Here is an 11,420-nt window from a genome sequence, read left to right on the forward strand (position 1 = left end):
TTCGCAAATGTGAGTTGATCTTGTCGTAAACTGTAAAGTTGAGTTGATTTTTGGCGTCCAGTTTGATTTGATGATTTTGCAAACATTGATCTCAGGCGTAACATTCTATATTATTTTTTACATAATTTAATCTTTCTTTGTACATATGTTTCGGTTTTGCTTCTAGACTTGAACTTCTATTGTTTTTAGGTTATTGGCAGCTAAAAATACACAAATTATGGGTTAATTTTGATTTTTTCCACAAATTTTAAAAGTTTTTAAAAATACACAAACTTAAACATCATAGCAATTTTTCCACAATTTGAATTTCAGTTAAAATTGAATCTGAGTTATTGGCGCGTAAAAATACACAAGCTTTGGCTCATTTGAGAATTGTCAAAAAATACACAGAATTAAACATTATTGTAATTTTCCTATAATTCAAATTTACGTTAAAATTACATTTAAAATGACGTCGACGTGACACAATTCTAATAAAAATGATGTCGTTTTATTTCATGAATGCACGTCACAAGCTAGGTTCTTCATTTGATAAGAGAGATGAAGAAGGAGAAGCGGGTGACATGGATTTTTTTTTTAGAACATAATTCCTATGTCTACAAAAGAACTTCATAGGAGGAAGTGACACAAGTTTTAAGAAAAAAAATCTTATTATTATTAGGATTAATTGCATCAAAAAACCTGACCTTATTCCAAAATTTGATTTTTTGACACACTTTTTAATTGTAGCAAAAAATTAAACGAGCTTTCAATTGATAGCAATGTCCGTCTGGAGTAATTTTCCGGCCAAATTAAATCTGAGTTGGCAGTCGGAATGCCAACTCAAATTTAAAAATGCCAAATCACACCCCCTCCCCCTCCCACGTCACCCTTTATCTCTCTCTCTCTCTCTCTCTTCCCACATCCCCATTCCCCCCCTCTCCCCGTCGGCTCTCTCTCTCTTTCCTCAGAAAACATCGATCATCTTTCCCCTGCGCAGAACCCTCCCCCTCCTCCACCCCGGCGCCGCCGCGTCTTCTCTGGCCGGCGAACCCTCCTCCAACGCGGGCGGTTGTCGCGGACTTTCTGGGACTGCCGCGACGGGGTTGAAGGGTGTTTGGGGCGCGGCCGCCCCTCTGCGAACCCTAACCAAGCGTCGTCCCCCTATTTCGGCTTCTCCGAGCGGCGGTAGCTTTCTCCCACGCCACCCCTCCGCTGCCATGTTGTATTTGAGCGGTGGGGGAGGCGGCGACAGGAAAAACCCTACTCGCCGCGAACCACCCCTGAAACCTCGATTTTCCTTGAAATCCTCATCGGGAAAAAGGTCGATGATGATAATATCTCTGAGGCCACCCCTGAAATCCACGATTTTCCTTGATTTAGGAGCATTTTTTTGAAGTTTTTTCTAGAATTGGAAGTTTTTCTTCATTCTTCAATTTTCGATTTGGGGGCGGCGGGTTTTTGGATATCTGGGCGGTGGAGAGAGAAAGTCCGACGAGTTGTTGGGAATTTGGGGGCGGCGGCCGTTGCTGTGGAGGGTTCACCGGCTGGAGAAGACGCGGCGGCGCCGGGTTGGAGGGGGATAGGGAAGAGAGAGTGATGAGGAGTAATATATGCAGAGCAGATGAATGACCTTTATCAGAGGAACGGCTCTCGCTAGAGGAACGGATGTCGTCAGAGAAACGGTCCTCACCAGAGGAATGGCTCTCGTCAGAGGAATGGCCCTCGCCAGAGAAATCACCAAAGAACAGAGGAATCGCCCGCCTGGGAGCAAATTTACTATTATGCCCTCGACCACGCGGGGAGCATGTTTTAGAGGCGAAAGTACTATTTTACCCCTAGCATATAATCTATAAATACTCATGCACACGCACTCTGTAATATACGCTCTCATTACTTTTCAATACTATTGCAACTTATTCTCGTGCTCTCAGCAATTCAATTACTATCTCTCACTTTTCCGATCAAACACTAGGTATAATTCACGATTCAACGACAATTCACCGATTAATTCCCCACCTGTATATTTATAATTCACCAGAGAGAGAGAGAGAGAGAGAGAGTCGACGTGGGAGGGGGAGGGGGAGGGGGAGGGGGTGTGATGATTTGGCGGCTGCCAACTCAGATTTAGTTTGGCCGGAAAATTACTCCGGACGGACATTGCTATCAATTGAAAGCTCTTTTAAATTTTTGCTACAATTAAAAAGTTTGTTAAAAAACCAAATTTTGGAATAAGGTCAGGTATTTTGATGCAATTAACCCTTATTATTATTATTATTATTATTATTATTATTATTATTATTATTATTATTATTATTGAATGTATTGAAAGTGGAGAAAATGTTATTTAGTGTATTGGAAGTGGTGAAAAAGTGAAAAGTAAGTGGTGGGGTATAGTCCAAAAATAGGTAGGAAATTTTTTTGTGGACGTCTCAAAAAGGAAAAGTAGGAAGTTCTTTTGTGGACGAAGGGAGCATTTCGTAATTAAAACGATGTCGTTTGGATTACAATTGTGTCATGTCGACGTCATTTTATATTCAATTTTTGTAAATTCGAATTATGGGAAAATTACAATAATGTTTAAGTTTGTGTATTTTTCTACATATTTTGTAAATTCGAATTATGGGAAAATTACAATAATGTTTAAGTTTGTGTATCTTTCTACAATTCTCAAAGTTTGTAGAAAAAATAAAATGAGCCGAAATTTGTGTATTTATGCGCTAATAACTCAAATTCAATTTTAATTGAAATTCGAACTGTGAAAAAATTACTATAATATTTAAATTTGTATATTTTTTTGATAATTTTTGAAAAAATCATAATAAATCTAAAATTTATGTATTGAACGGCCTATAATCTTTGTTGTTATTACTTGGATGCTTTCTTTTGTTACTGTTGGTAATCACTTTTTAAACATATAGCGATTTTTGTTTTTTTTTTTTGTTTTTTTTGCATTTAATCTAATAGATGGAAAACTCATATAGTCGATTTTTTATATAAAAAATAATCGATTAATAGTCGGTTTCAAAAAAAAAAAAATCGATTAATCGAGTCATAGTCTTCCCTACTTTTTAGCAATTTGAATAAAAAAAATATAACCAATGCAATGATAAATGGAGAGTGATTTTTGGACACCAAGTGTCTTAGACACATTCATCGGTTTTTGCTTGATGTTTGATTTAACTGATCTTTTGTTATTTAGTGATTTGTCTAAAATATTATTTCCAAAAATATATTCAACCGATTTTGTTATTATTTTCAATTTTTATATATTTTTATATAAAAAATTAGTGAACTTGGAAAAAAAATATTAAAATAAAAAAATAATAACAAAATCGGTTGAATATATTTTTGAAAATAATATTTTAGGCAAATCACTAAATAACAAAAAATCAATTAAATTAAACATAAAAAAAACTAATTTTTTATGAAGGTATCTAAGACACCTGGTGTCCAAAAATCTTTTCCCATGATAAAAATAGGCTTGGTTGGTACAGTCTCAACTAGGGTTGTAAACGAATCGAATCGAAGCGAATATCACTGTATTCGATTTGTATTCAATATATTATTCAAGATTCGAATCAATATTCGAATACCTCGAATAATAAATTTGATTCGTATTCGATTCGAACTATTCGTATTTGATTCGAATATTCAATTCAATTCAAAATTTTATAAAAAAAATATCTAAAATAATATTCTAAATAATATAAGATTATATATTTAACCTAGAGATATGAAACTGAAAGAAAGGTGAGCGTTTGCTCTTAAGTTTAGGGGTTAGAGATATTACGATTTAGTTTTAATTATTTTTTATTTTTGTTTAATTCATTTAATTATAATTTATTAGCTTATCTATTTAATCGTAAGGTTTAGGTTGGTTGCTGTTATACGTTTATTTCATTAGTTATCTCTATTCAATTATAATTAAATTAGATAGTTATAAATAACATATTATATATATATATATATATATATTATAATAAATATTTAATCGAATCGAATAATTACGAATATCGAATCGAATTTTAAAATTTTTAATTTGTATTTGGTAACTAATCAAATCAAAAATATTATTTATATTTGGATTCGATTCGTAAATTTTTGAATACGAATATCAAAATTCGAACAAGAATACCGAATCGAACAAAATTATTAAATTCGTATACAACCCTAGACTCTCAACCCCGAAGCGACGTAACAGTCCAATGAGGTAAGGAATCTCTATGTGTGAATAAATATTTACGACAATGAATCACATTACATGGCTGATAATTAATCTTTACAATAAGTGGTTCAATAAAAAACTAATTTAACTATTCTCAAAAAATAATAATAATAATAATTTAACATAAATGTTATGAATTGTTTTTTACACTTAATAAGTGGTCTCCATTCTTACTTCTTAGACCGCTCTTTTTTTGACTCACTCAAACCAGACCCTCTAAATTACATTATTTACTTTTAATACATTTGTAAATTAAATTAAAAAATCATTAAAATTTAAATTCAATCTTACATTAATTAAAAAAACCATTGCTATAATTTTAAAAAATTATAATTTTTGGATTATGGCCAGATACCCAAATATGCTCGATTAACTCTTCTTGGAGGGGGACGTGCATTCGTTTATCATGAAGAGTGGAGTCTCGAGCCAAATATGCACGAAATTCCGACAGAGATTTGATATGAGTCAGAGGTTGTTGAGAACTGCTACTTGATGCCTCGTTGGTCCATTTGGGTTCTCATTCTGTCGCATACTTTCCCTCATCCCTCTATTATCATGTTGTGAAAAATAATGCACGCAAACATGACATCACTCAATTGCTCATTCTTCCATAGACGAGTCGGGCCTTTGATAATAGCCCAACGAGCTTGAAAAACATAAAAGTCTCGTTCTATGGCCTTCCGTGCAGGTTCTTGCATCAATTTAAATCTCTTATTTTTCTCATCCGAAGAAAATGAAGAACTCTTGACAAAGATTGGGCAATCAAGGTAGATTCCGCCTGTTAAGTAGTAGCCCGTGGTAAAGTGGACACCTTTGACCTCGAATTGCATCGCCGGAGCATTTTCCAAAAGAACATCGTTAAACAACGACGATTGATTGAACACATTCATGTCGTTGTTTGAGTTGGGGACCCCGAAGAAGGCATGTCAGATCCACAGATCTTGGGATGCAGTCGCGGCAAGAATAATCGTCGGGTTGCTGTGAGCATCTCGGGTGCAAGCTCCTTGCCACGCCATCGGACAATTCTTCCACGTCCAGTGAATGCAGTTGAGACTCTCTAACTTTTCCGGAACCCGTGTATCGCCTCATACATATCAATTATTATCCTTTGGTAGTCGATTGTAGTTGACCTCTTCAAATATTTTGGGCTAAAGATGTGGACGATTGCTCGACATAATTTCTTCAAGCACAGCAACGCCGTCGACTCGGCAATATGCAAACTCGTCGTAAGAATCTGCGGCCCCTTCATTTGATAGTTGTCGAATTACCACCACCGTACATTTCAGGATCAGTGTAAAGCCAACTTGCCAAAGTAGTGTCTTCCCGTTGTTGGAAGCAAGGATCAGATTCCACCGCATTCACAATGTGCAAGAACAAAGGCTCGGCGCATACGAAAATGACGTCGGAAAAATGCTTCGCAAAATAGAGGATTAGGACAAAGTAATCCCGATAAAGTCGCTTACCACTAGCTTCACGATCGCGATGAATGTATGCTTTCTTATTTTCTCTCTTTTTTTGGAGGGCTATCGGGCCTAACATGACTCGCTATTTCCATAAAATTTTACTCACAAGTTGCATGAAATAAAGGCCAAGATGAATGTTCGGATCCTCATCGTCGGAGGAAGAGTTGGAAGGAGAAGACATTTTTTTTGAAGAATAAGAGGTATAGATGAAAAAAGAAATATAGTGTAAAAGATGTGTAGAAGACTGAGTATTTATAAATAAAATTAAAAAAAGAAATTTTACCATTTGAACTAAACGACTCTTTCAGAATAAAATTAAAAATTGAAATTGCCTCAAAAAAATTGTTGGTAAGCCGATTTCATTTTTTTATTTTTAGTTTTTTTCATTGGGCCGTGAGAATCACGCGCCCCTTTCTCTCCTCGCGCATTGGGCGCGCGACTCTGCGCCTCGACCCTAGCTCCCATGGCAACAATATGCGGCTCGCACCTGCTCCGTAAGCCGCGCTGCGACTGCTCTTACACTTATTTCAACTTTTGTAAGTAGTACAATTATAGTGATTTACCATAGAAGTGCAGTCTCTATACATTAAGGGGCCGTTTGATTTGCAGTTTAGGATTGATTAGGATTAAAATTATCTTGAGAAATTAGTGTGGATTAGTGTGGATTTATATTATTTCATGGGTGTTTGATATCATGGCTACTTAATCCTATATTGTGTTTGATATCCATAGGATTATGTTGGATTATATTATCTAATACCAAAACTATCCTCATATAATTTTAAAAATATCATGTGTGTCCACCATTACTTGGGCATTTGCATCGATATGCGTGAGGAAGGGTAGCAGAATTTTTATCCAATTTTGCAGTATTAAAGTTATCCGAGGGGGGAGGGCCGGATTATTAGTATGGGTTATTCCCACAAAATAGCATGTAGAAGTAGAATTAAGTAGGAGTTGACCACATTAATAGAACATGATATCAAACATCACACTAACCTGTATTAATTTAATTTATCCTACCTATAAACTCATATCAAACAGGCCCTAAGTATAATTATTTTATCGATCAAACGCTAAATTTGTATTTTTCACGTGAAATAAATTTTGTATTGTAATTCAATTCAATTTTTACATCAATAACTATTTAACATTTATCTTTTACTTTATCAGATCTTTATTATCTAAAATTGTTGTATTTTCGAAGTCGCTACTCATCGCAAATCATTACTCCCTCCGTCCCAGCTTTTAGTATCCAATTTTCCTTTTTTGGTCGTCCCACATTTTAGTATTCATTTCTATTTTTGATAAAAGTAGGTGGAGCCTTACTCCACTTTAATTATTTTAACTCTCACATAAAATGTGGGACCCTTATTCCACTCACAACACATCAATCACTTTATTAAAATCTGTGCCGTTCTCAACTGGATACCAAAAGCCGGGACGGAGGGAGTACTATATTTCTAAAGTTAGTTGCGATAATTTTGAAAATACAATCTGTCCACCTTATTGCCATTAGTCATACTCGGATATTTGAATTGGATCTACTTTCATCATTATTTTTCGATCTTAAATCTGATTATGAGTGTAAGATCTCAGCTCCCAAAATACCCAAGAATGATGTTACACAACTGAAGAATACCACAAGACAAGATCAATTGCAAACTCAAGCAATCTAACACTAAAAAATCAAAAGTAAAACTATCAAAGAGACTCCAGAAATTACGTGGTTCGGATCAATGATCCTACATCCACATAGGGTTTTTTTTTTTTTTAGCCTACATCCACATAGGGTTAACAAGATGTTTATTCACTAATCAAGAAAATTACAGATACAACACAACAAGAAGAATCGAAACAGAAAGTAGAAAAACCTCTAACTCAAACACCTCTCCAATTCTTATCTCTCTCGTGTTATCTTGCTTTACAATGAGGAATCATCACTCTAAACTAAACTTCAATATCCAGTAAATATACCAAGGAAAGAATCCAGATAATAGCACGCAGATGAATAGTGAATAACAAATTCTGAGAAATCTATTACTTTTACACATAAGTCCCTTACTGAAATTGCTAATGAGTCCATCAATTTTAGAGTTCTTCTCAGTCACACCCTCACAATGAGAAACTATAATTTCAGCAAATCAAGATCTACGAATAACATGTTATTTACACAACTTATTGAGTTCGTATATGTGAATTTTCCAAAACCCAACTGTATCGTATATTCTTATATTGCATGCTACACTCTTGATGAGTATCATTTTACTGATCCCTTTATTAACAAACAAAAAATGAAATAGTTGAAACTACAACATGTCTAACTTCTGGTGTAAGAAAAATAAATTTAATTTGTTTTATTTTTTAATCAACTTCTACAAGCTAATTTAAATACTTATCAAAAAAGGGGACAAGAAAAATGAGAGAGTATACTAATGCCTAGATTATCCGACAATTGTTTTCCCTAAAATATTCCAAACCAGACACACACATACTTCTAAGTTACAATGTCCAAAGGAAAAGAGCATTATAGATAGTACTTTGGGCTCCATCACATGTACATTTTCATCTTCTTTTTCTTTTTCTTGACCGAAATATCATTGAACATTTGAACTAGAGAACATTCCCATATGAGAATGGACATATATAGGTCATGTTTGATTTATTGATGGGGGCCATAAATCATTTCATTCATCATCATGTACCAATTCTAATTTCTAAATATGCTCTAGTTTAGAATCTTTTAAAATTTCTTTCTTTCTTATTTAACAGAGTATGGCAAATATTTCACCAAGATCACTTTTTAAATAAATTTGATTATATCATCATCATCGCATATTTATTCAAAGGATGAACATGGAATATGCTACATTTGATAGAAATCAATAAATTTGTTTCCAAACAAAAATTGGGATTATTTGTTGTCCCACCAATATACATGCATATTAACAGTGCTATATAGAGAGGATCGCGATATGTCGCTTATTATTTGTGATCATCTTATGTGAACAGTCACGTTCAAAAATTTTATTTCATAATATTATTTTCTATAATAAGACTTCATAAATTGTTATAAGGACAATTACACCTACAAATTAGATATATAAAAACGAAGTAAATTAAGCTATGATTTTTAAGTAATTTGTAATTTTGATGATTTCAATAATAACTTTTAAAATATTAAAAGAAAAAATGGCATAGATTAAATGTCACTTAAAGGCTCATGAAAATGTGCTCATAAGTAATGAACAATATATCAATGTTATATAAAAGAAGTTTTTATTTTAACACACGCATATAGAGGTGGGCTAAAATAAAAACACTTTTTATAAAAATATGAACTATTTTCAGCCTTTAGATCATCAGGATCTACGGTTGATTCATCACCTTGTTGGATGATTTTATGGGCCCAAGTTCGAATCTCATAGGTAGCAAAAAAAAATATTTTTCGCAACTCATACATTTACACAGCGAATTCACACGTGTTCTACATAGAATTCATACATTTTAGGTAGTTCTTATTTTCTATGTTAAGAAAAAATTATTAATTTTTTTAATAACATTATTTACCAATATATATTGCTTTATTCAACATTATACACTGTTTTATTCATTGTACTCATGATCTCACGAAAAATAGCAATTTCATTGAAGTCCACCTGTCTCTATATATAAACTTGTCACACATGTTTTGCCAACCCATTATCGAAATTCATAAGATTGGCCCATATTCGTGTCACCAGTTGGTGACTGCTCACAACTCACTACCTTCCTATAATTATTTTAATCTCACTCAACTATATCGTATAAAATATTCAAACTTTTAAAATTAATAACAAAAAAAAGAGAGAGATAAATATTCACAAAGTTTGAAGCACATGCGATTCCACTCGGATCCATATGCTGACACTCGATTGGGAACTTGCCCTTACCATTGGTAACATGCTATGACATGTGGGGTCCCTTCTACATATATTTTTTGTATTTCCAAAAATATTAACTATCGCTATATGTGGATGAATACAAAACATTTAGCACTCGTTTGATATTTATTGAAATTGTCGCCTTTTCAAATATACTACTCGCTTCGTTTCACTTTTATAATCCTTTATTCCTTTTATAGATATCATAATCTATAGTTCACTTTCTAACATTTAATATTTATTTTTTACACAAATAACCTTATTTAAGTATAGTCATAGATAAATAAGAGTGAAATTGAATAATTACACATAATATGTATTTCTCAAACACTATTTATTGCATTTTCTTAATATGTGTGAAAAACTAAAATGGCCTATGAAGGTGGGATGGAGGGAGTATATATATACATCCTCATAATAGACAGAGTGCAACAAATGTAATAAAGAACAGAACACCATAAATAATAACATAATTTGGTGATAGAACATTTATGTCTAGGGCCTCGTCCATGGAAACATTTCACTATCTGACAATTAAGTCATAGAAGGATTTAAGATAAGATTCGATCTTACTTAGCCACAATAATTTTCCAAAACCTCACTAACGATAAAATATTGGAAATTAGACAACAACTAATTTTCTAGGCATGAATACTGACGTCCACCACCTAATCCCTCATAGATAAATTCATCAATTGCTTAATGAAAGAAACAATCACGAATACACGAACACAGTCGCTCAAGCACACGAAAAAGCAATTTCACAAGATCATACAAAAACTCAATGTATGACCTGGATAGACTCACGAAATTATTCTAAAACCACAAGAGAATAATGAATGCAACACGCATATAAAAGTTCAGCTCGATAAGAACTCTGCTAGGATATGTTGCTCGATCAAGCTGATAATTAATTATCTTTCAAGAATATAAAGTCTATACGTTTGTTGCTGATCAAATTCGTGGGATATCAATAACTGTAGAAGTATATCCGAACAATAATTATAATTCAATTAGGAGTTTTGTGCTTATTCATAGAGATATCGCTTTTGCAGAACGCGAATCACCTCATGTACCAAACACCACAGGTACAATCTACATAATGACAAAATAAACATAAAGTATACAAACTCTAACATCTATGTTTAGAAATGGATTGATTAATGAAACTAAAATAAGTAATACAATGAATAGTAATACACTACAATAAACTTCACCGAACAACGACGAAATTATCGACGAACATAATGCCATCGATAATTATCAACGAACCACCGACACCACTCATCAAAGGGCCTGTGAAATTTTGGCGTTGGAATTTCCAATTGTGTTACCGATGTAAGATCGCAGACGAACGATGGCCATCGGTAAACTTATCCAATTTATTTTATAAGTTTATTTCTTAATCTTATCGACGGAATGTGTCTGTAGGAATTTTTGTACACGTTTTTGATAGTCAGTCCGTCGGTGTTCCGTCGGCTATTATAAATGAAATAGCCGACGTAGGGCCTTTCCCCTTAGTGTAATGTGCCCTAATTTCGTCGAATTTATCCTAAATTCTCCTCCCTTCGTCCAGTTATTATGTCTGAGCACCTCCATCGTCGTCGCCCCTCTAGTGAGTCTATCTCTCACTCTTTCATCTCTTATTCTTTCCATCTCTCTGTCTCTCACTCTGTCTGTGTCTTTTTCTCGTCAAAAAATCGGTGACGCTAGGCCGTCGACCGCCATCTACCTTCCGCCACCTCTACCCTCCGCTGTTTGGTGGGGATGTTTCGGCCCTGTTACTCACGGTGGTAAGTTCTTGCGGGATATGGTGGCTCAGGTCTA

The sequence above is a fragment of the Salvia miltiorrhiza genome, chromosome 8 (assembly GCF_028751815.1).
Source record: "Salvia miltiorrhiza cultivar Shanhuang (shh) chromosome 8, IMPLAD_Smil_shh, whole genome shotgun sequence".
In the NCBI taxonomy this organism is placed as follows: domain Eukaryota; kingdom Viridiplantae; phylum Streptophyta; class Magnoliopsida; order Lamiales; family Lamiaceae; genus Salvia; species Salvia miltiorrhiza.